At 35.6% G+C, this 27,308-nt stretch overlaps 1 protein-coding gene across 2 annotated transcripts in view; it reads left to right on the forward strand.

Annotated features, from left to right (window-relative positions):
* Window positions 1-27,308, forward strand: part of Ppp4r3cl2 (protein phosphatase 4 regulatory subunit 3C like 2) — a 107,684-nt gene that overhangs the window by 23,235 nt on the left and 57,141 nt on the right. Inside the window, exon 4 of one of the 2 annotated variants that reach the window (XM_017602306.2) lies at window positions 7,331-7,387. The exons of the other annotated variant lie outside the window; for it this stretch is intronic. The gene's annotated coding sequence lies outside the window, so the exon portion shown is untranslated. The remainder of the gene's footprint in view (window positions 1-7,330; window positions 7,388-27,308) is intronic. 2 annotated transcript variants of the gene reach the window in all.

The raw sequence follows: 27,308 nt of genomic DNA on the forward strand, positions 1-27,308 counted from the left end.
TGAAGGGCATCTGGGCTCTTTCCAGCTTCTGGCTATTATAATTAAGTCTGCTATGAACATAGTGGAGCATGTGTCTTTGTTATATGTTGGGGCATCTTTTGGGTATATGCCCAAGAGAGGTATAGCTGAGTCCTCAGTCCTATGTCCAATTTTCTGAGGAACCTCTAGACTGATTTCTAGAGTGGTTGTAACAGTTTGCAATCCCACCAACAATGAAGGAATGTTCATCTTTCTCCTTTACCAGTATCTGATGTCACTTGAGTTTTTGATCGTAGCCACTTGACTGGTGTTAGGGGGATTGTCAGGGTGCTTTTGATTTGCATTTCCCTGATGACTAAGGTTGTTGAACATTTCTTTAGGTGCTTCTTGGACATTTGAGATTCCTCAGTTGAGAACTCTTTGTTCAGCTCTGTACCCCATTTATTTAAAAGTTTTATTTATTTATTGTATATAAGTACATTGTAGCTTTCTTCAGACACACCCAAAGAGGGCATCAGATCTTATTATAGATGGTTGTGAGCTACCATGTGGTTGCTGGAAATTGAACTCAGGACCTCTTGAAGAGCAGTCAGTGCCCTTAACCACTGAGCCATCTCTCCAGCACCTCTGTACCCTGTTTTTAATAGGGCTATTTGTTTCTCTGGAATCTAACATCTTGATATATATATATATTTGATATTAGCCATATATCAGATGTAGGATTGGTTAAAAAAAAATCCCAATCACTTGTTTTCTGTTTTGCCTATTGACATGGTCCTTTGAGAATCTTGTATTTATGGGTGAAACTATGCAGTATACTGAGAAAAATGTTATATAGAGTTATAGTCTAGTGAGTGGTCAGTTGCCTGCAGGGAGAAAGATAAAGGAGCCAAGAAAAAATGAACTGTCACATATAGATATCCAAATGGCATAAAAATGGTATCATGAAGTGTGCCAAGTGTGAATTGTTGAATGATGTATTAACAAATAACAGTTTTCATCCTCCATATACATGAAACTAAGCATAAAATAATCAGTGACTTACTTGGCCATTTTAGGTTAGATAATAAGTCCCTGTTATCAATGACACAATGCTGAAAACTAGCTACATGAAAAATAAAGCCACAATTACAGAAGAAACTACACCACTTTTAGTTACAAATCTGGACTTCATTTGACCAAGATTACTCTTGTTACTAGAGCCAATGATAGTCCAACCAGTCACTAGACTTAATATATTCTTTTCCCTTAAGAAATACAACTTACCACTTGGTTGTTAGTAGATGACACTAGGCTCCTCCTATCTTGGCAAGTAGTTTATTTTCATAACAGATACATAGTCTTGGTATTGATTTGTTTTTCCTGCATTCAAGGCTCCATCCAACACCACTGTTCAAGGGTTTATGCAGAATTGCAAATGGTGATTACAGACAATGTCATTGCGGACATGAAATTGGATTTTTGATCAGAGAATATATCAGTCATACTATATATTTTATAGTCAGGAATTATGTACTGCTATATAGTATTAGGACAATTTGCTGAACATGCTGAGGCATAAGCTCACAAGCTTATGAACTTGCATTTTCTCTAGTTCTGAAATTCTGAACTCTTCCTGGTACCCTTTTGTTAAAAAAGGACAAAAGTTGCCAACTCTGAACTACAATGTTACATAGGGAAAAAAGGTCATTTTGACAAGAGAAGCACTCCCTACTTAAACTACAAGCACTAACAGAAAGTGTGAAATTCAGGTGCTGCACATGAGTGCTTATTTTTATCCCTTTGCCCCAATGTAAAAGGAAAAATTAATGCCCTGTTATGGGAAAGACAGAGTGGACAGACAGTTTATAAGCTAAGAAGTAACTATTCAAGTTTATGTGTTAGCAAATGGTAGTGCTGTTCAAAATGTAACTAGAAAAGAACGTTGGGTATCAACTGTGACTGAGTATTTAAATGAGATAGTGGATCTATGATCCCCTTATTGATCTTCTAAGCTTCTCCAAAGCAAGCGGTAACCATTAGAATTTTCTAGATCTTTCCCCAAATGAATGAAGAAAAGAAATTTCTATGAGGCATAGAATATGATTCTGATAAAGTCTGAAACGTGACATGCAGATCCACTTTCAAGGAAGAACAATTTTCACCTCTGCATTCGGTCTTTGAGCAGCTTCCAACTGCCGGCCTCTGCAGGGTCTCAATAAGTTACAGAAAACTGTTTTATCAGATGTCACATCCTTCTGACAAGAGCCAGTGTGCTTCACTGAGCAAAACAGGGGTAAAAAGAAGAGTCATTATAGCCCTTTCTGAGACACTAGGGAAGCCATTACCACAAAGCTTCCTAAATCACAGTTCAAGTTATCTCTCTGACCTAATAAACACCTGCTTCCTAAACTCTAACAGAAATTGCCCTCAGAGAATCCAACCTGAAACAATAAATTTAATGTATTTTCTCCAATTTAGACATATACTTATAACAGTAATGCTTGCATTATATATTCCTTTCATATAGTTTAATATCCTTCTAGAACATTAAAATGCCATGTTTGGTATAAATCAACATTTGGATAGAATTTTTAATAAGTAAAACATTAGAGAACTAAACATTTCAATTTTCACATTTTATTTTCTTTGATTCTGGGAAGTACTACATTGAAGATTATTTGACCAACCCCTGAAAACAATATAACCTGACAAAAATATCTCATATTTTGGGCATTCAAGCTTACAGATGCCCCGGACTAGAAAGATCAACATTTGAGTTTTTGAATGTTTTTTTTTCTTGTCTTCTACACCTTTCAATTTAATACTTAAAAATGTTTTAAATCACTTGAATAACAGGAACACTTACATATTATTGAAGCTATTTTTATATTTTTCTATATTGCTGATTTGTATACTTGAAAATATTTTATTGCCATTAACCATGAAGGAAAAACAGCATGTTTATATTTAGGTATTATTGAAGTGTAAGTATTTCAGAATTAAGGTGAAGTTAATATGAATGCTAAGGCTCTCCCTAATCTTATCTCATCACTTGTAATACACTTCATTTAAAGGATGCATCTACCAGATTAAAAGCATTGATGACCTATCCTACAGTATGCTCCTAATAGCTGCATCTGGGGATGATCTAATCTTCTTGGTTAAAATACATTCAAATGTGTGATAAATATTAAATACTTGGGAATTTTATGCTTTGTAAATTTACTTGTGTCATTCTGTACTTCCAGTCTTCTGCTATTTATCATGTCCCTCCTGCACTTCCATCAGAATTCCTCCTCTAAGTAAAATTTTAGGACAAGAAAGAGTAAGTTTCATCACATCACAGCCTGGCATTTTTAGCTTTTCTGCATGAATGACAATGAAAATTTTGAAATAATCTATAAGAAATATATCATTTTTGAATCCAGATAATAATGAGATGTTAGCATTACCCATCTATCATTTGATATTACTAATATAAAGCTAAAAGAGCTTGATTTTTTTAAATGTTGTACCTTCCAAAGTGTCTATATATATTTACTATCAGCTGGTCCACAAAAAAACAACATATGTGCAAACTGCAGAGGTTTATTTATTTCAATTTTGTAGGAAGTACTGGGACCAAGAGGAAAAAAGGAATTAAAAAATTAGAAATGGTTGTTAATAACTGAGTTAACAACATTAATTTATGATGCTGTGATAAAACACTGTGACCAAAATCAACTTAGGGAAGGATAGAATTTGTTTCAGAATTTTGGTTACAGGGAAGTCATTCAAGGAAATCAAGGCAGGAGTACAAGCAGAATCTTGAAGCAGAAACCATGTAAAAATGCTGATCGCTGGCTTTCTTGCAAGTTCATTCTTAACTAGATGTCATACACCATGTAAGACAACCTGTCCAGGGGATGATGCCACCCATAGTGGACTATCCTACAGTCCAGTATTATCTGGAAAATTCCTCATTTGAGAGCTTCTCTTAACAGGTGACTCTAGGCTTTGTAAGGTTGACAATTAAAGCTTGTCTGTGGACAAGTCTGTGAAAAGAAATTGAAAACTTTGTATGGTACCTAAGGCTAGGGACAATCTTGGCAGAGAATCTCTCTTTGATGGCTACTAAGAAGTCACTAGCCTTCCAGCTCACCAGGAAAAGAAAAAAAATATGCTTGTTGTCTTGGATAGAGATGGTGGGCCCTGGTTATGAAAGCTATCATCTGGGGGTCAGTCTAGCCACATCAGATAAAATGTGTAAATAGAAGGATGTGTCAGGAGTATGGATCTGAAATATGATCCTGGTGTTACCAGGGACTACCTGAAAGTGGTTATTGTACAAGACCATGTCTGTGAAAGATTTCCACTACATGTTCTTAAACTCTTATTTCTCACCAAAGATACAATACCTAGTATGAAAAAATAAAAAAAATAAAATCTCTGCAATGAGATTACAACAACTTCTATCAAAAAACAATAGCACAGGGTTCCCTTATTTTTTATTTTGTTTAAAAGAAATGAAATAGATATTTTCACCAAAGCAGATAATTACTGAAGGATGGACATGGGACTGAGAAAAGCAAGTCAACAGTTTTCATAATACTTTACTTAGAAAAAGATCCATGTTAATCTCTTAAACTGTCACTTTTGATGTTTGGCAGCAAAAATATTTAGTTGAGCTTTATTAAATGAACCCCTGTGCCACCTTAGTTTAAGCCAACATATCTGCTTATTTCTCAGACATATTATGCCAATGTCTGAAATGGCCAGTGTCAGAATCTTGCTGTCATGTTCTGATTTTGTAACCCAGTATACATGTGAACATCTGAGTATAGTTTTATGGTATGTGCTCTTCCTTACACATTCAAAACAAATTTATCATTTTCTGTTCATTCTCATGCCAATCTATACTTTCCACATCCAACTTCTCTGTTCCTGTATACCAATAGTCTTTCTGTTTTGGGACATTGTACAATATACCAAGTCATTCAAAGCTTCTATCACTCCACCCGCTTATCTCAAATACATCTATGATTCTTCAATTAAGTTGATAATGTAAAACATCTGAACCATTGCCCATTGGGTGTATGTCATTTACTGTAAATACTCAAGGCTATCCCAGTGTGAAGTTGTTATGGAATCACTGTCCATTTTTACTTTGTTTTTAAAACCAAATTTAGTTACTGGAGAAATGGCTTATGGGTTTACAGCACAATCTGCTCTTTCTCAGTAACAAATTCTCTTCCCAGTTGCTATATCTTATGTCTCACAACCATATCTAACTCCAGTTCCAGGGGATCTGACATTCTTCTTTTAACTGCTTACACATGATATAGATACCTATACTTAAGCATATAAAGTATATAAGAAAGATGTAAGTCTTTAAAACCAAGCTTATCACCATGCATGTTAGGGTATGCCTTTAATCTCAGTACTCTAGGGGCATAGGCAGGTGGATCTCTAAATTCAAAGCCAGCCTGTACTATAGATTGAGTTCCAAGATAGGCAGGGCTACACAGAGAAACATTGTCTGGAAACCGAGAAATAAATAAAGAAAAACAGTTTCAGTATTCAGTTTGAGCTATTTATTTCAATAAATAACTCAAGCTGAGGACTCAGCTTGAGATAACTTTCTATCAGATATTGATAGGAATATTCAGATGACCCCTCAGATTTTTGGTTGCAGACATTTTGGGTGATATTCAATCTTGGACGTCCTTGGTCCTTCCTGTACTACATTTTTCTTATGAGATATTCCTAACAGACCCACCTGAGTTTATGACCTTGGGAGTCTTACATAATCATTTTCACAAGAGGTAAGTCTAATTTCAGTGGAAGCAATTTAAATCAGTTGAAGGAATTACCTCCACATCACAACCCAGAAACATGTTTAAATGATGTGTTATTTCTGTTGATGTTTTGAGTGACTTTGCTCTAAAATCAAAGGGATCTACATTATGACCTTCTAATTTAAGCTTGCTGTAGGATATAATGCATATTATATCATTTTCTAAAATGGATGTTTATTAGGCAATGGGGTTTTCTGACTTGTGTTGCTCAAATGGAATTACTGAGAGCATAATCCACTAAATTTGCTGATCAAATGTTGTCGGACCCAATCCCCACACAAATCTGTCAGTTTTCTCACTAATTAATGAGGCAGAGTAATATTTCAAAGTTGAAAATTTAATATACCCAGACACCAAAGAGCACTATTTCCTCTTTAGTTGTTAAACAAGTACATGCAATAGTTGTCTTTCCCTTTTGGAAGAGATGTCCCAGCATTCCTTAGAACACTGAAACTCTGAAACATTCTATTAATGGACAAGTTTTGTTTGTGTGGTGTATCTGATATTATATACAGCTCATGTATCCTACTAAAGCCTGAATTCTACCTGCAGATTTTGATATCTGTGATTTTCATATCATAGTATCAGGGATATAGTGGCTCAATACAATTTTATGAGTTACCCTTAGACTATATTTTGACTGAATATGGAAATATTAACATAGCTCTGAAACAAAATCTTATCAACGAAGGCCATTTTTGTATAAGGTAAATATGAGTTGATGGTATGTTTCTTTTTCTGTTAGGAATGTAGAAACAATGTATCAGAACAAGAAAAATACATCAAATATTTGAGGAAATGTTAATAAGTTGATATAAAGTATAAGCATTTAATACGACAGTCAGTTTGTATACCATATGATAAGTTCTGAAGTACTTTTAATGTCATAATTTATCACCCATATGTTTTTGAAAGAAATTAAACAGGTACACTATTATATCCTATAAGTATTAAAATGTTGTAGAATGTAGTTTTTCTCTCTACCGACCATTAAATCCCAGAAGTGACCACTCTACCAGCCCCCTCCCGGCTTCCCTTGAATTTGCAGATAAAAGACAAACACAAAGTTCTTCCTTTATAGTTTGCGTTCTCGGCACAATTGCTGGATGCTACTATCTCCAGACTGGAAAAAAATATGTCCTTATCAGTTTCTTATCTCAGTTTCTCCACCTACCCTAAACTTCATTTGCTAAACTCCTTTGACTTCCCTGCCTGTAGGAGCAGCCTGTGTTACCACTCTGCCATGAGATCTCACATGGTTGCTGGTTCTCCACTCTACAACACATGATGAACTCTGTCCTCTTCCCTTGTGTCCCTCTCTCTGACTCCAGGGATCTGGATGTCCTGCCTGTCTCTTCCACTTAACAATTAGCCCATGGCTTTCTTTACTGACAAATCAAGAACCAATTGAGAACATGACCTTAGCATCATAACCACCTTCTACAAAAGGTTACATTAATTTCAAAGAATGTGTAATATTGGCATTCAACATTGCTATGATTCGTGTGAAACTAACATATAAGTTTTTCTAGGTCTCAAGGAATTTTGCTGTTTGACTCCAGTTACTGCTGCAATAATAAGAAGAAAAGGTAAGGGAAGACCCTGGTTATATGAGCTCACTGTAAAATCTGAGGTAATAGTAAAAACAAAACAACGTGCATTATATAAGTTATTGCTCACAGGAAACAAAACAGATGGTGTTCACTGAAAGCATCTCCATAGTGGTGTTTCTTTGTGCCCTTTACTGATCCACAAATAGTGCAGTCTTGTCAGGGAACCCCCGAGTAATGAATGCAAAGGCATGTACTATGTGCATGCCCATGGAAATCATAGAAATTCCTAGGACTGGAAGTACAGAGACAGTTGTGGGCCATCATTTGCATGATAAAGACAAGCCCATTTCCTGTATAAGAGCAACAAGTGCTCTTAACAGATGAGCTACATACCATTTCTTTCAAGTTATCTTTCCTAAAGAAAGTTTCATACACTTGCTGCAATGCTTGCAGCAATTCTCAATCTATGTGTAGCAACCCAGACTTTGGAAGTCACCTATATGATATCTTGAATATTATATTTTGCATTACAATTCATAATAGAAAATCACAGTTATGAAAGAGCAAAAAATATTATGGTTGAGGCTCAGCATAACATGATAAACTCTACTAAAGAGTCACAGCATTAGTAAGGTTATGAACAATTCAAGGTGGTTTTTATATATTATATAATATATTATTAGTACAATAAACAGCATAATATATTAATAGTATGTATTCTATTAATATATTTCATCAGTATATATTGAATTATAATCAACTAAATATAAACTAATCTATTTTATATATTATTTAGGAAGATTTATATAAGCCATTATTTTTGATTGGCATTAATGGCAGTATATATCATGAAAATACTTTCAACACGATGTGATCAACAATAGATTTTTTTCACAAACAGAAAATGTAACCACTTCATATTAGTCATATAGTGGGAATATCTTGCTTAATTAGATTTTCAGACTAAGGTAAATAGTTTTCTTTAATTCAATGAATGATTTACTACAGGATTAAAGGAGGAGAGAATTTAGCTATACACACACACATAGTGGGCATTAATACATATATATGTGTGTGTGTGTGTGTGTGTGTGTGTGTGTGTGTGTGTGAATACAAGACAGAATAGATGAATTTTTATTGCAGTCATGGGGCCTTACATTTTCTTCTGGTCTGACTATCTGTAGCTGTAGATGCTTTTATGCTATGTTTATTTCTGTGTACTATTTGTGTAGTCACTCTTCACTGGATAATATTGGTAGAAACTGTTATACTCCATTCAATAAGGTATTCAGAAATCTGGGCATGATAAAGTCTGACTGCTTAGTAAGAAAAGATTTTCAGTTTTAACTCTTCAAAATATATCTCGGTCTCATTCACCAATAGACTCTATATATTCATTCAGTAATTTTGACGTTTGCATCAGTACTGCTTGTCTTTACAATGATTTTCTGTATGTGAAAAAAATCATACGTTTAGTCTCAAATTAACTTAATTTTTACAGTTTTTATGAAGTGTTGTATCATCTCAGTCATTTCTTAGTTTCCATTCTTTCACTAATGCCTAAAAATCATTTTAAATTTCTCACATATTCTTGTATACAGAACTGCATCTTCCATTGTTTGCTAGTCTCTTTGATGATAAGACCTAATACTTTTGTTGTCCAGATTGCCTGTTTAGGAACATACATATAGCTGCGGTACTGTTGCTATCTTTACTTGAAATTTTTCTTGGTTATGAGAAACATCTACCTAATAGAAGGTTATCGTTCCTTTAAGCAGCTTTAGCAGATGAAATACTGTTTCAGCAATATAATGGCTCATGTGCCACCCACTATGTCTCATTATCTACAGGCATTGACTAGAAATCCTCTGTGTTGCAGTGCGTATTTGATAGGTATTCTAAAATTAAATTGAAGCTAAACATCCTGATATAGTCATGGTTTTGAACTTCATCATCTGAAGTGTCCTTTAGTCGGGTCTAGAGAGATGGCTCAATGTTTAAGAATACTTAACTGTTCTTGCTTGAGGACCTAGGTTTGTTTCTCAGCTAGCATATGGAGGCTCACCAGCATACAATCTGGACTCTGTGATATTCCACACACATGATGTACAGTGTGGAGGCAGGCAAAAAGTTATATGTGTAAAATAAAATTTTGATAAAATTCCACTTTAAAAAACAAGTATCAACAAAGTCTCCTAATTCACAATATGTTGTGATATGGATCTTTGAAAACACTAAACTGTAAAGGCAGAGGATATTTTTAAAAAGTGCTTTCTAGAATGATTTTAGTATATAAATTTAGTACATCACATTCATGCATCATTGCTATATGGTCTGGTTTTCCTCCAACTTGTTTATTACAATCAAGGATGATTCAGTGTGGTCTTGTAAGTATGTAGCTTCAGTTGAAGTTAACTGATAAATTTTTAGCAGATTTGTATTTCATGGGTTTATGAATTCATGATATTTTTCATAGAGCAATCTTTGTTTCTTTTTTGAACCATGTGTTCATCACATGAGAGTCTATACTTAAGAAGAATACTCGAAATGTATATAAGAAATACTCAAGTTAATAAAAAAAGAAGAATATAAAAGTAAAGAAATCATTACATTGGAAAAGACTTACATAAAAAGTAAATATTGGTGGTTTTATTTGATCCATTGTTCGGTTTATTTGGATCACAATACAAAAACAGAACTCTCATTTGAAAGGATGGAAAAGATAGTTTATTCTGAAGTCAATAATGAGTATCCATGGGTTGGGAACACACATTTAGGTTTCCAAAATTTCATGTTCTAATGTGAAAGCAGTTTTATAAAGTAACATAGTAAAGAACAAAATAGTTGCATAATACATAGCATCATAAGTCAAGACATTTTTCAAATACAATGGTGGAAATATTAAGTAGATATATTAAAGTAAAATGGATAGACTGCTACAGACCTCAGACACATAATATGTGATGATATTGTAAGTTTTCTGGTTGGTGGAAAATAGGATTTTAGAAAATTAATACATTTCAAAAGTTTTCTTTCCTATTAGTCTTAGTATCTTAGGTGATACACAGAGGTGAGTAAGGAACAGCTATGTAGGGGGCTAAAGATAAGAACATGTAAATTGTAATTTGACTACTCCTAAAACATTTTACCCTTTCAAAATCATAATCATTGAAGGTCTAATCAGCTAAATAGCCCTGAGGAACATTTTGTGAAAGATGAAGTTTTCCCAGAACTCTCACTAACAATGAAGTGATTTAAAATACAGTTCATTTTTAACACTTCATAATACAAGATGTTATCTTGTGCACAAACTGGGGGATTGCTGTTTATTTACTGTCATACAAAAACATGAATCAGTGTTGCTTTGTTCACTCTAGTCCTAGATAATCTATATTCTCCTTCTCCCTCTCCCTCTCTTCCCCTCCCTCCCCCTGACCTCTTTGCCCAGGAGGAGGAGATTTATAAGCATTTCCCATTGAGTACAATTAGTGTACATGGTATAGTGGTGAATATAGTTGCTTTCAATTCAATACAATTCAGTACTTAAATAATTTACACATAAATCTAAATATTTGCAACAATGAAAAAATGGATTTCTAATAAGATGAGATTTAATAGGGCAAAATTTTTTTATCTGTCAGGCTACTACACCATATTTGGCCACCCAGACCTAATAAGCCAATTCAAGAAACAAGTAAGAGTATAAAGAAAATACATTTATTCAGTGTATTTACATGGGAAGAGAGACAGCTAAGTCCAGTGACCAATATTCGTACTCTGGTTTATCTTTCAGGATCCTGATATGAGGTTTATTTTTATATAAAGAGACATGGATACTCATAATTTAGTAATAACAATCAAGAACTGGTTCATTCCTCCACTGATTGGGCTCGAATCTCTTCTGAAAAGTGGACTGAGACTTCTTAAAGCTGTAAGAATTCTCTATCCGGGTGCAAAGCAATCCTCTGACTGATACCAGGCTTCAGTTATTTCCTTCTGCCTTTATGAGATACCTGGGAGAAATTCCAATTCATTAGGATGCTTTGTTTATATTTTCTGATAATATAAGGAAGGTTCATGAATATTTCTGTAAAATATTTTCATATCTGTCAGGATAGTTACATGGTGGGTGTACATTTTGGAACTGGTACTCCAAAGATATACGAAAAGTATTAGACTGGGACTAAATATATTCTATTTTTAAATTCCCAAAAAGAGAACTGCATGTGATAAAACTGTTTTTCAGCGAATTTTTGTAAACTTGTTAGTATATAAATGATGGAGAACACTTTTTTTTAAAATAATACTAAATGAATTTCAACCCAGGTTAAACGAGGCCTGAAATAGAAATAAAATAGAGTCATCAGGAAAATACAGGCACAACTGAGAATTGTAATAGAGGAGAGGTGTATAGTTAATGTCACTGGCAGTTCCAGTATCACAGAGATGAGTGCAATAGCAATTAGGAAAAGAAGTAGTAACATTGATTGACCTAGTACTACAGTTGATTAATCCTGTACCCAGGAAGAGAGATTTTAAGGAGTGAAATGGAAGCAACTGCAAGCAGAGGGACAGTGATAAATTACCACAATTAACCTTTCTGATAGCCTAAAGCAACTAGCAGAGCATGATAAAATGTAGAACACAGAAGTTACAGCAGGTGAGAGATATAGGCTTCAAGAGAGGATAGAGACTTCAGTCTAGCTAAAGCTTCTCATGTGTCTCCTGAAAATGCAACATCTACATTCTGTTAAGAAGTACAAAAAGCAATTTGTTTAAACTTTCAACTAGCCATTTATTACATTATCTCTGCAGTTTGTTATGCTTGCTTAACTTTGCTATCTGTGTAGGTATGCAAATGCCCTTCCACACAGACAGACACATAGAAAAATATGTATTTTCTGGAGAACATATAATGACACTTACAGGGACATAAAATAGGAGAGAAGGAGCCCTTATTCAGGAATCTGGATGAAGCCTTAAACCGAGATACTAAATTGTACTAAGCTTAGAATTGAAGTAAGAATTATAGTATACTTAACAATGACTTAAGAAAGGAATAAATGTAAAATGATCTGATAATCTTAGAAGAAAAATACATGCACTAGACTCCTTGTACAAATGTCTCATGGTATCAAACTATCATTCTATAATTCTGCTCAGAATATTCTTGAATAGACCTCATCTGTCTATCAAAAGATATGAAAAAGGAAAAATTCGTAGGGACATTATGTTGTTGTGTCTAGGATTTAATTGATTTTATGCATATGGGTTATGCTTACATTTATGTACGTATGTATATCGCATGCATTAAGTACCTGTAGAAGGTAGAAGGAGTCAGAATCTCTAGAACTGGATTTATAGATGTTAATGAGAGACTCTGTGGATGGTGGGAGGTTAACTAAGATTTTCTGCAAGAGCAGGATGTGATCTTAAACTCTGAGCCATCTCTTTAGATTTAAAGATTCATTTCTTTTTATGGTAGGTATATATGTGTACAGATACCTGCCCTGTCTATTCTTGCACCATGCAAAAGCAGGTGTCCATGGAGACCAGACAAAGCTATAAGATTCTTTTGGAACTGAAGTTAGAGACACTTGTGAACTACCCAACACGGGTACTCAGAAATAAACCCAATTCATCTGTAAGAGAAGCAACTACTCTTAACTATTGAACCACCTCTCCAGTACCTTATAATTTGAGATGTAACAAGTACTGCCAAAGTTGTATATACACCTAATGCTAAGACAACTAATTATGACTGTTCCTTCAGAAGCATATATCTCCAGTTGAATAGGTCTTACTTCCTGAAACTCTACCATTCCCAAATTTTATTATGCACTACCTTCTTGATTTCCCATCTTCCTCCCAACCCCAGTGCTTACATTAATCTTAAGTGAAATCTCCTACATCAAACTCAGAAGTTCTGAAATTCTTCTCTCTGTCAAAGTCATGAATCCTGTTTTGCCCAAGTTCCCCAACAGATTAAAAAAAACTTCTCAGGCTGTTGATAAAGAAAATGTGGCGCTGTGTCTCGGTCCTTCACTGCTGACAGGACATATCATGAAAATATATGAGTGTAATGCATGGATAATTCAATATCCAAGTGTTAGATGGTATATTCTATGATGCAGATGCCGGATCGATAAAATGAAGATGCTGGAAAGGACAGCTTTTTGTGAATTTAACTTCAGTTTAATTTCTCTAGTATCTCAAGTTGATAAAGGGCAGCCATAATGGGGCCCTTGTGTTGCAATGGACACCTCTGGGTCTAGCTCTTCCTTATTATTTTTCTTCTACTGGAACTAAATTCCTTTAATTGAATCTTTTTTCATTCAGTCATATTCTCACATATCTCCATCTCACTGGTTAAAATTCTTAGTCAGGCGAAGGTATCTTTCCAGGCATTTGTCAACTTCTGAAGCTCATCTTTCAAATATGTGAAAGACCATCCTCTTCAATATCCACATTCAAAATTCATTTTTGTATCAATTAAATATACTTGTAATTGACATGAAATTTTATTATGAGAAGTGTTAATACAGACAGTGTAGATACCATTAATACATTCTGATATATATATATATATATATATTCCTATTTTGAATTACATGTTAAGATTATATTTTCGTTACATTGATTAGGTGTAGAAAAACTATGGTCATTTACTTGGCCAAGAAAATATGAAATGTGAATGAAATAAATCTTTTCTCCTTTTAGAGTTTAGAGGTAATAAATGATTTTTTTCTAGTAACCTTTGTTTACAGTGTGCTATAAGAAATCTAGAAGGTAATTTCACTTTTCTTGGTTTCTGAGTGTGAGGATGAGATCTAATTTGCCACATCATAAATCATGAGAAAAAAGCTACTGTAATCTACAGGTGATTAAAATTATTGCTTGGTGTCTCAACATAGGATTTCTTTATGACAGTCCCAGAAAAGTGAAATTTACTCTCATTTTTTCAAATTTAAGTCTGAATACAAATTGGTCAGCCAAGTGACCCACAGGAGTGAATTTCAATCTATACTAGAGTGATACTAAGGAATCCTAAGAATCTCATCAGATATCACCTGAGGCAATTATGAGAGGAGCTGATTCTCTGTAGATATAATCAAACACAGCATCTGCTTCTCAGATTATCTGAGATAATTTGTTTACTAATAGGGTTTCCAACTATTAATGGGTTCGTGCAAGTGAAATGATATTGGGCAAAACATACTTCTGAGAACAATAGATAGCATAAAAGGAAATTGATAATATATTCAGTTTCTCACCAGCCATTAAATATGCATTGCTCATTCAAACCTCAGCATTTTGCATGAGTTGAAATGCATTTTCTCTCTTTGCCTGTCTCTTTGTCACAAATTGCTATGTGCTACTTAACCCACACATAAAACTTAGCCTGTTCTGTTAAGCTACCGCAGATAAATTTGTAGAACATATGCATGTACCAAAACTAACAAATGTCATGCTTTGCAACCCTGCTATTGTGTTATTTTTCTCAGTGTTCTTTTGTATTATCAGTTTTTAAACCTTTCTTAAGATGGATTTTTTTTTTTGCTTTTAGAGATAGCAATCTTGCCATATAGCTCAGAGTAGTATCAAAATTGTGATTCTCCAGACTCAGTGTTTTGAGTGCCAGGAGTAGATTCATGTACTACTAAACCTAATCTACTATATTATTTAAAAATAAAACTTGATTTAGTTTCTAATTTATTTCAATACAATAATTTATATAGAAATGTGTCTGACTTTACAAATTTCAAAAGTGCCGTATTCTGTTACTAAATATTTAGCAAAGATTTCTCCAGACTCTATAAAATTATAGAATATTCTGCAAATTATTTACTGTGATGCTTTTTTAGTTGACTTTCAATGATTTATCTGTATCAACTGTAATTAACAAGAGGAATAAGCAATGTGAAACAATATAACTTAAGTTTTTGATCATTGTGCTTTCAGATCTTGTTCTTTTACTTCCCACTAGAAAGATTCCTGATTCCTTATTCCCTTCTGTTTGGGCTTATTATTCTTACTGTAAATGTGGCTGTGTGTAATGCAACAAATGTTATATTCAATTTCCAGTGTATACCAATTATACAAACTGTTGGTATTCTGTCTAAGCCCCACCCCCACAGCTACCTGGGAACAGCCAGGTATGTTCCACTCCACAGTTGCCTGGCAAAAACCAGCTGTGCCTGACACTATATAAGGGGATGTTTGCACCCTCCTCTCCCTCTTTATTGCTCTTTCTTCTTCACTGCTCTTGTCCCCTTTCCTGTCCCTTCTATCTATCACCCCCTTTCCTCCATGTACCCATGGCCGGCCTTCTTTGTTACTACCTTCTTCCACTCTTCTCTCATTAAATCTTTCTACGTGGAACCGTGTTGGCTTGGTATGCTTTATCCAGGCACAGGCTGAGATTTAAACCCTAATACAAACTACCACATTGTAGTTCATGTACAGAATGCCTCTATCTGCACTTAAAATGATTACATGTGATAGATGGCAATACTTTAAAAGAGAATAAATTTTTGGACTGGGGAGATGGTTATGTGTTTAAAGTACTCACAACACAAAAAAACCAGAATTTTTATACTCCAAACTTATGTAAATAATAGGGGGGCATGGTGACTTACTTGTCTATAAACCAGCCCCATAAGGCGAAACTAAAAATCTCTGTAGCTAGCTGGCTACAGAGACTAGATATGTCAGGGGTTTCTGTGTTTCTTTCACAGAACTTAATGCTATCTAAAAGATAAAGGAATAAGCTCCAAAGTTTGACCAAATTGGGATAGTGAAGGACTGAAGAAAGACAGACATACAGACAAACACAAACTGGGATCATGTGAGATAGACTCTTGGATAGAAAAATATAGGACCCAAAATGTCAGTGTTAATTATATATAACTGTACAGAGAGGTTTGGTTATTGCATGTGGTTGAATCTAGAAGGTGGGATTATTAAATATAGATAAACAGGACTATTATGTATAACAAAACAAGGAGGTTGGTTTACCTAATCTGGGTAAGAATAGTATTTGTAAGTCAGCAGTCTTCAGGCAGTAAACACTCAGTGAAGAAAGCTACTGTGTCCATTTTCTGCACACCCTGTTAACATTCACAGTGGGTCCCTATGTAGGCTTTACCATCCCTCTGAGCCTCAAGAATGCTTGCCACTACCCTGGGGATGAAGCATTGGTCTTTGACATGATAATGCCTAAACAATACACATACACTTAGGACTTTACTCATTCCTACAGTGGAAGTGGGATCATGGAAAATTATAGACATGAATCTTAGGCCTATACACACAAATGCATATGAACATGCACATCCATGCACAAGATAATAAATGGACAAACACACATACCACACATTATCCAAACACATGAAAAGAAAAAATAGAAAGATAAAACCAACAAAACTGACTTATTTTGGGAAGTATAGTGGTTTGGATGAAAATATGCTCCAAAAACTCAAGTATTTGATCACTTGGTGCTCAGTTGGTACTGCAGTTTAGGTAAGTGAAGAGGGAGTCATCTTTGCTGGAAGAAATACATTATTATGGGTAGAATTAGAAATTTTATAGACCCCCTCTATGTCCAGGTCTCTCTATGCTCTCTGTGTGTCTCTGTCTCTTTGTCTCTGGCTTTTTCTCTGTCTCTATGTCCCCGTCTTTCCATGTTTATGATTGAGAACATGATCTGTCACCTGACTGTTCTTGCCATTGTGTCTGTTATTTGCTATCATGCCTTCCATCCATGATGGTATCTTATGCCTCTGTAAGTATAAAACAAAATGAACTCTTTCTTCCAAAAGTCACTTTTGGCCCTGGTATTTTGTCACAATTGAACAGTAACTATGATAGAAATAGTACAGCAAATAACAGTAATTTAATATCCATTTTTAAACAAAGTCAAAAACAGGCTTTACATTTCCAAGTACTTACATAGAAAAGAAAACATGAGGAATACTCCAAGATTTTTCCCCCAAAATCATAAGAAAATAATGATAAATATATATGCATATGTATATGTATATGAGTGTGTGTATGTGTATGTATGTGTATATATAAATATATGGGTGATTTCAACAGTACGTATTATTTAAAATCTGTAATATCCAGAAACAAGCTCTAAGACTAAACTACCAACTAACAAGTATACTTGGAGGGATCCATGGCTCCAGACACATATGTATCAGAGGATGGCTTTGTCAGACATCAATGAGAGGAGAGGCCCTTAGTCCTGGGAAGACTGATGCCTCAGTGTAGGAGAATGTCAGAGCAGGGAGGCAAGAGTGTTTGGGTTGGTGGGGGAGCACCCTCATAGAAGCACGGATAGGGCTGATGCAATAGGGGGTTTCCAGAAGGGAAACCAAGAAAGGACAGAACATTTGAAATGATAATAAAAAAAAATCCAATTAAAAAATAGGACATGTTCAAATCAGAATTTCTCTGTGTATTAGCATATATATTGGTGTGTGAGCACACACAGAAGCATATACTACAAACTGAGATCAAGATATGCACATTTATACTGAGTTATTCTTCTGACCCAGAATTTTTTTTGAAGTCCCAAAACTTAAATTTTAAATACAATGACAATGATGGTGGTTTGAAAAGGTAATTTCTTATGATTGAGCAAATTGGACTTATCATTTGCTCATTAAAAATAGTATAAATAGGGTGACTAAGTTTCATATTCACTACTACAGTCTTGATGCTGACTATAAGAAAAGGAAATGACTGCTGAGAGAACATATGTCAGTTTGACTAAATGCTAGAGATACTGAGATAGTTTCAGGCTGGAGAGATGGCTCAGTGGTTAAGAGCACTGACTGCTCTTCCAGAGGTCCTTAGTTCAATTCTCAGCAAACACCTGGTGGCTCACAACCATTTGTAATGGGATCTGATGCCCTCTTCTGGTGTGTCTGAAGACAGCGACAGTGTAGTCACATATATACATAAATAATTTAAAAAATAAGAAAAGAAAGTAAAGATAGACCCAATACAGAATACGTTAGAATCTGCGTGGGATGCTGCAGTATATTAGATTGGTAGCTAAATAATAAATAAATGTAGGTACTCAGTAGCAGCAACTGGTTTTCCAAAAAATATAATAGTTATGTTTTTGAATGAATATAGTATAAGATACCAATGTGAGATTAAAATAGGGACCTTCACTAAGAACTCAGTTAAAAGGTTGAAGAAAGATTTCCTTGAAATATAAATTTAAATTTAGGACTTCTGAATTTATATGATAGTAATATAGCCAACAAACTAGAAAGATGGTATTTATTAGGTAAGAAACATATAGACCAAAGAGACCTGCTACATGAGAAGAAAACATTTTCTCCAGAATCACCTGCATACACCATGTCTCACAATTCAGTACTAGTACTATAAAATTCACATAATGGGATATTTTAAGAGATTAATTTTGACCAATATTAAATACAAAAGAATAACCAGAAAAAAATAAGGATTGAATTTTCAGAAGCTGGATTTTTTTATGTCATTATCTGGAATATATATATATATATATATATATATATATATTAAATATTTGATGAAAGAATGTAACTTATGGTAGCCATCAGAATGTTCCAGTTGCCAGGAAAGTGAGAGGATCCCAGGACCCAACAGAGATGAAATTAGCTGAAATACCGAACAGAGCGTTAGGAGATCCTGTAGAGACCATATCCAGAGATTAGGCAAGGCCCCCTGTTAAAAAATGGGGCCACACACTCATCTCCAAAATTTTAACCCAGGATTGCTCCTGTTTAAATGAACTACAGAGACAAAGTATGAAGAAGAGGCAGAAGGAAAGGTCATCCAGAGACTGCCCCTCCTAGGCATCCTGCCCATATACAGACACCATACCTAGACACTATTGCAGATGCCAAGAAGTCCATGCTGGCAGGAGCCTGATATATCATCTCCTGAGAGACTTGGCCAGAGAATGACAAATACAGATGCGGATGCTTGCAGCCAACTATTTGGAATGAGCACAGGGACACTAATGGAGAAGCTAGGAGAAGAACTGAAGGAGTTGAAGGGGTTTGAAACCCCATAGTAAGAACAACAATATCAACCAGCCAGAACCCCCAGAGTTCTCAGGAACTAATCCACTAACCAAAGAGAGTACACTTGTAGTGGCTCACGGCTCCAGCTGAATATGAAGCAGAAGATGGTATTGTCTGGCCTCAATAGGAGGAGAAACCCTTAGTCCTGGGAAGGCTCCATTCGCCAGTGTAAGGGAATGCCAGGGCAGGGAGGTGGGAGCTGGTGGGTGGGAGGGGGAATATCCACATAGAATCAGGGGGAAGGGATAGTAGAGGGGGGAACTGGGAAAGAGGATAACAGTTGAAATGCAAATACATAAAATATCCAATAAAAAAAGAAAGAGAAAGAAGCAATTCATGATTATGATTACAATGAGTATATATATATATATATATATATATATATATATATATATGTGTGTGTGTGTGTGTGTGTGTGTGTGTGTGTGTGTGTGTGTGCGTGCATGTGTGTGTATCTCCAATCTGGAATAACTAATATGAAAGAGTATTTTACATTTTATTTTGAGAATATTGAGATGTTTTTAAAAGTAAAATTTGTTTTATAGACTGTTATTCAATTGATTTTCTCAATAGGATGTTTGTACAAATCATGTGATATATACTTCATGCAGTAATGAGAAAATTCACATTTACATTTTGGAGATTTGTTTTTGCTTGATTTTGATTTTCTTCTTTAACAAGACAGTGTGGATCCCAGGCATGCCTGGAAATTGTTCTGTAGGAGCTGTCTTTAGACTCCTGCCTCTCCTGTCTCTATTTTGTAAATGCTGGTATTATAGGCATGCTTATTAACCATGTTTGGCTGAGAGTTTACTTAGTAAAGGTGATATTGCTGGGAATTTTACTATAAGGTAGATTTTTTAAATTAGTGAATAATTTAAAGACTGTGTAACTATTTTTTTCTCATCAAGGTTTCAACCACGGATTTTAACAGTCACTGATAAGTTTTGACTAAAATAACTTTTGCTATTGGGTTTTTAGAGAGCAATAGAGCACTTCTCAAGTCTTGGTGAGCTTAATTCAGTGATTTCTTTTTTTTTTTTTTTCAGAGCTGGGGACCAAACCCAGGGCCTTGTGCTTGCTAGGCAAGCGCTCTACCACTGAGCTAAATCCCCAACCCCTTAATTCAGTGATTTAAACTGCCTGATAATCAATAATCATCAAAGCCACCCAGAACCAATATTTTACAAGTTCTTTGTCTCTACCAAAATAACAAAAAGAAAGCGAGGACAAGGAGTGGGTGAGCATAAGTAATTTACTAAGGAAAAACGACAAGTTACTGGGAAAGTAGAAGGAAAAGAACACTGTTGTATTGCCTTATTTATTAGCTTGTTAGAAGATTTATGCCAATAGTTGGAGGGACACTGAGATAGTATTTACTAGGTCATCAGAGGCAGATTTAGCTAATAAGTGACCTATATATTTTTATCCCGACCAAAATAATAATGATCATGGTTTCTCATGTAATCAGAGGATCTGTCACTTGTCATTGTCACTTAAAATTCTCTCTTACCCAACTAATTTTACTTAGTTTGTAGGCTATTTATTGAGTTGCTGTCTTGCTGTCTTCATTGTTTAAAGATAAATTTTTATTTTAGTTTGCATGGGCATGTCTCGGTGTGGGTATGTGAATATGAATATTGTGTGTGCACAGTCCAGGAAAACACATCATGCATTCCTAGAACTGGAGCTATAGGCAGTTATGTGCTCCCTAAAGTGAGTGCTGTGAAATGCAGTTGCTCTAGAAGTGTATAAAGTGCTCTTAACTGCTAAGACACTTCTTTATCCATGATAAGGTCTTTTTCTACTTGCAACTTATGGCCTGCCATATTCTTGTCCTTGTTTACTGCAGGGAGCCAGCTTCTATCTCACTACAATGGCTTCCAAATAGTGACACTATTCTTCCATTATATTCTTTATTTACAAAAGCACATTTTATATTTTAATTTATATATTTATTCAATTAAAAGTTCATGGATGTATATTCTCTTCTAAAAATATAATTTGTTGTTTCAATATTTACTTTGATTCTTGAAATATCCAGTATTTGGCTGCGGTAAGCCACTTAAGATTGATTTCTTTACCCCTTTGAGATATTCCTAGAAGCTCTACAATCCATCCTTTACTCTGTGTCACCCTGACAATATTGCAACTATATCATGGCTTTTTTATTCCTGTACAACAAACAGACATTCATCTAAACATTTCTTATTCCTTTCAGTAAAGTGTTAAAAGTTAAGAATCATTATATGACTTAAAGTCTGTGATCAATAGTGGGAAATATTTGTGTCTTGACATGGTGTTCATTACACACACACACACACACACCACATGACTATACTTAGTCATTTCATCCTCTATTAAAAACTCTGCTTATAATTACACTTCTAATTTTCTAAATTTTTGGTCAGGTTAGTAATTTACTATCACATGATAGATAACATGGGAAATGATCTAGATTGGAGGATATTTTAGCCAGTAGTTTTTTTTTTTCCTTTGTGATTAGAATTCCTGATCTGACCACAGAACAGTTTAATTCTACCCTACATGCAAAACATGTTAATTTTTTTCTTGAGGAACAACCAAATAGTACCACGAAAACTTAAATATCTATTGTTGATGATCAACAATGTTTATTCTAGGATATGATGTGCTGAGTCTAAACCAATTACTGATTTCTCTTGATTTGAATACTTATAACCAGAAATGTTTACTGTTTCACATTCAATATTTATGCCCTGGTATAGACATGAAAAATAAATATTGCTATTTAAAAAATGCAAGACCTGAGGGAACAAAGAGCAAATTTTGTATGCTAGAGCTCCAGGCTCTTTCTGTGAGCATCTCATAACATCTAAATGTGTAATTATTATTGTGATAATAATAAATAAATACATATACCATTTTTTCTGGATCTGGTTTACCTCATTCGGTATTACATTTTCCAGTTCCATCCATTTACCTCCAAATTTCATGATTTCCTTTCTCATCATGGTTGAATAAAATTTTATTATATATATGCACCATAAATTCATTATCCATTTATCAGTTGCTGGACATTGAGATTTTGTCTATATCCTAGTATTTGTAAATAGAGCAGCAATGAACTTGGCTGAAAAAGTATTTATTGTTATGAACATAGTGGAGCACGTGTCTTTGTTATATGTTGGGGCATCTTTTCGGTATATGCCCAAGAGAGGTATAGCTGGGTCCTCAGGTAGTTCAATGTCCAATTTTGTGAGAAACCTCCAGACTGATTTCCAGAATGGTTGTACCAGTCTGCAATCCCACCAAAAATGGAGTAGTGTTTCTCATTCTCCACATCCTTGCCAGCATTTGCTGTCACCTGAGTTTTTGATCTCAGCCATTCTAACTGGTGTGAGGTGAAATCTCAGGATTATTTTGATTTGCATTTCCCTTATGACTAAAGATGTTGAACATTTCTTTAGGTGTTTCACAACCATTCAGAATTCCTCAGCTGTGAATTCTTTGTTTAGCTGTGAACTCAATTTTTTAATAGGGTTATTTGTCTCCCTCCGGTATAACTTCTTGAGTTCTTTGTATATTTTGGATATAAGCCCACTATCAGTTGCAGGATTGGTAAAGATCTTTTCCCAATCTGTTGGTTGCCGTTTTGTTCTAACCACAGTGTCCTTTGCCTTACAGAAGCTTTGCAGTTTTCTGAGACCCCATTTGTTGATTCTTGATCTTAGAGCATAAGCCATTGGTGTTTTGTTCAGGAAATTTTCTCCAGTGCCCATGTGTTCGAGATGTTTCCCCACTTTTTCTTCTGTTAGTTTGAGTGTATCTGGTTTGATGTGGAGGTCCTTGATCCACTTGGACTTAAGCTTTGTACAGGGTGATAAGCATGGATCGATATGCATTCTTCTACATGCTGACCTCCAGTTCAACCAGCATCATTTGCTGAAAATGTTATCCTTTTTCCATTGGATGGTTTTGGCTGCTTTTTCAAAAATCAAGTGACCATAGGTGTGTGGGTTCATTTCTGGGTCTTCAATTCTATTCCACTGGTCTATCTGTCTGTCTGTGTACCAATACATGCAGTTTTTTATCACTATTGCTCTGTGATACTGCTTGAGTTCAGAGATAGAGATTTGCCCAGCAGTCCTTTTATTGTTGAGGATAGTTTTAGCTATCCTGGGTTTTTTGTTATTCCAGATGAATTTGCAAATTGTTTTGTCTAACTTTCTGAAGAATTGGATTGGTATTTTGATGGGGATTGCATTGAATCTGTAGATCGTTTTTGGTAAAATGGACATTTTTACTATATTAATCCTGCCAATCCATGATCATGGGAGATCTTTCCATCTTCTGAGGTCTTCTACAATTTCTTTCTTCAGAGGCTTGAAGTTCTTAACATACAGATCTTTTACTTGCTTGGTTAAAGTCACACCGAGGTATGTTATATTATTTGGGACTATTATGAAGGATGTCGTTTCCTTAATTTCTTTCTCGGCTTGTTTCTCTTTTGTGTAGAGGAAGGCTACTGATTTATTTGAGTTAATTTTATACCCAGAAACTTTGCTGAAGGTGGTTATCAGGTTTAGTAGTTCTCTGGTGGAAATTTTGGGATCACTTAAGTGTACTATCATATCATCTGTAAATGGTGATATTTTGATTTCTTCTTTTCCAATATGTATCCCCTTGATCTCCTTTTGTTGTCTGATTGCTCTGGCTAGACACGTGCTCCACTATGTTTATTTATCCCTACTTATAATAGCCAGAAGCTGGAAAGAACCCAGATGCCCTTCAACAGAGGAATGGATATAGAAAATGTGGTACATCTACACAATGGAATATTACTCAGCTTTCAAAAACAATGACTTTATGAAATTCATAGGCAAATGGTTAGAATTGGAAAATATCATCCTGAAAAAGGTAACCCAATCACAGAAAAACACACATGGTATGCACTCATTGATAAGTGGCTATTAGCCCAAATGCTCGAATTACCCTTAATGAACAGAATACATGAAACTAAAGAAGGATGACCAAAATGCGAATGCTTCACTCCTTCCTTAAAAGGGGAACAAGAATACCCTTGGGAGGGAATAGGGAGGCAAAGTTTAGAACAGAGGCAGAAGGAACACCCATTTAGAGCCTGCTCACATGTGGCCCATACATAGACAGCCACCAAACTAGATTAAGATGGATGAAGCAAAGAAGTGCAGGCTGACAGGAACCAGATGTAGATCTCTCCTGAGAGACACAGCCAGAATACAGCAAATACATAGGCGAATGCCAGCAGCAAACCACTGAACTGAGAATGGGACACCTGTTTAAGGATTCAGCAAAAGGACTGAAAGAGCTTGAAGGGGCTTGAGACCCTATATGAACAACAATGCCAACCAACCAGAGCTTCCAGGGACTAAGCCACTACCCAGAGACTATACATGGACTGACCCTGGGCTCCAACCTCATAGGTAGCAATGAATAGCCTAGTAAGAGCACCAGTGGAAGGGGAAGCCCTTGGTCTTGCCAAGACTGAACCCCAGTGAAAGTTATTGTTGGGGGAGGGTGGTAATTGGGGGATGGTGGGGAGGGGAACACCCATATAGAAGGGGAGGGGGAGGGGTTAGGGTGGTGATGTCCCGGAAACCGGGGAGTGGAATAACAATCAAAATGTAAACAAGAAATACTCAAGTTAATAAAGATAAAAGAATAAATAAATTAAAAAAATCGTATTTATTTTTTCCTTTTGAAAACATATAATTTTTTAATTGCATATATATGTATATAAATTATTTCAGACCTGCACTAACCCTCCTCTCATCCATCTTCTTTCATCCATCACTTTTAAAAAATTACATTTATTTATTTATTTATTTATTTAATTTATTTGTTGCATGTGTGAGCATATGTGTGGTGGTCAGAAGAAAATTTGTGGGAGTCAGTTTTCTCTTTCAACCATATGACCGAACTCAGGCTTGGCAGCCAGTGCCACTTCCAAGCCTCCCTTCTTTGTCTGTCATTTCCCTGTAATGAGGTAGATAAGCTTCTTCTGTTCTATATTTCTGGCATAGAGTATTATGCTTTCATATAAAGCAAGAGAGCCAAATAATCATAAGCTGAAAGTAGAACATTTCTTTTTATCAGATGACTGTCTCAGATATTTGTTGTAATGAGGGAGATATGACTAGAGTAATGATTTCTCAATAATCAAATGATAGTTGATATAGAATTTTAAGTAATACCATATAATCTTTAACAGGTAAATAAATCATGCTGCATAGTGGCAACTTGAAAATTATAGTTTTCTGTGATACAGGGACCACCAACAGTTTGAAATTATTCATCATGCTCATAGGGCTTTCAAACCAAAGCCAACCACGAATCAAGTGAGTTGACTTCGTTACAGTAAGATATTTATTTCTTTTTTGAGGTGGAGGAATATTGAGATAAAGTCTCATGTTGTAACCTAGGTTGGCACTGGTTTATATGTTGGCCAAGAATTGTCAGCAATCCTCCTGTTTTGACCTTTGAAGAACAGGGATTATAGGTATGTGTCACAACAGTGGCCCATTAAAGGTTTATATTTTGTTGGATTTTTAAATTTACATTTCAAATGTTATTCCCTTTCCCAGTTTCCCACCCATAACTCCCTATCCTATCCCCCTCCCCCATCTTCTATGAGGGTGTTCTCCCACCCATCCACTCACCTCTTCCCATATCACCACCCTGATATTCCCCTACATTGGGGGGTCCAGCCTTGACAGGACCAAGGTCTTCTCCTCCCATTGGTGCCCAACAAGGCCATCCTTTGCTACATATGCAGATGGTATACTTGGATATTGTATCCTTTGAATATATGCCAAGGGTTGGTTACATGTGTCATGTGTCAGATATTTTCAGTTTTCTTTTTTTTTTTTCCTTTTTGGGCAATTCCCCATTCTGGTTTACATAGTGACTGTCGTGCCCACCTCGGCCGGCAAGGAAGATGCAACACTGTCGGATTCTTCTCAACAGCCTTTATTGCAGGACCACCTCTTTGCTGATATGGGGACCTCGAGCAGCAAAAGCGCTCGCCTTACATACACAGCAGGCTGAGGCTATGCTAATTGTCCTTCAGGGATTGGCAGAGCATGAATTCCTCATTAGCATATTAACGTCCCGGCCAACTGGTGCCAGGTGCAAAACCCGCACATGCGCAGTACCGTTGTTCACCACAGGTGGGCGCCGGATCAACTCATTATCCTACGGCCACCCTGGCAAGGGGACAAGCCTGCGCATGCACGATAAGTCGTTTACTACCAGACAGGACTGGATGTCGGCGCCATCTTTGTTTTACCGTGTCGCTCACTACAAGTGACTGCACCAATATGCGATCCTACCAACATCAATGAGGATTCTCCTTTTATTTAAACTGTAGGCAATACCATACAAGATAGTGTTTCAGGAAAGAACTTTTTGAATTGGACTGTATTTGCTCAGGAATTAAGACTAACAACAAATGAGGCATCAAAGATTTTTTTTTGTCTTATCATATATGCATTAATTTTTTTCTTTTGTAGGATATCTTCTTTATTTACATTTCAAATGTTATCCCCCTTCCTGGTTTCTCCTCTGGAAACTCCCATCCCATCTACCCACCTCCTCTCTCTATAAGGGAACTCCCCCACCCAAGCACATTCTCTCTCCTGCCTCCCAGCTCTTATCTTGCCCTACACTGGAGAATCCAGCCTTCACAGGACCAAGGGTCTCTCCTTATTGATACCCAACAATACCATCCTTTGCTATATATGCTGCTGGAGCTATGGATAGCTCCATATATACTCTTTGGTTAGTGGTTTAGTCCCTGGGAGCTCTTGTGTACCTGGTCGGTTGATATTGTTGTTCTTCCTCAGTTA

This window comes from Rattus norvegicus, chromosome X, assembly GCF_036323735.1.
Source record: "Rattus norvegicus strain BN/NHsdMcwi chromosome X, GRCr8, whole genome shotgun sequence".
NCBI classification, from domain to species: Eukaryota; Metazoa; Chordata; class Mammalia; order Rodentia; family Muridae; genus Rattus; species Rattus norvegicus.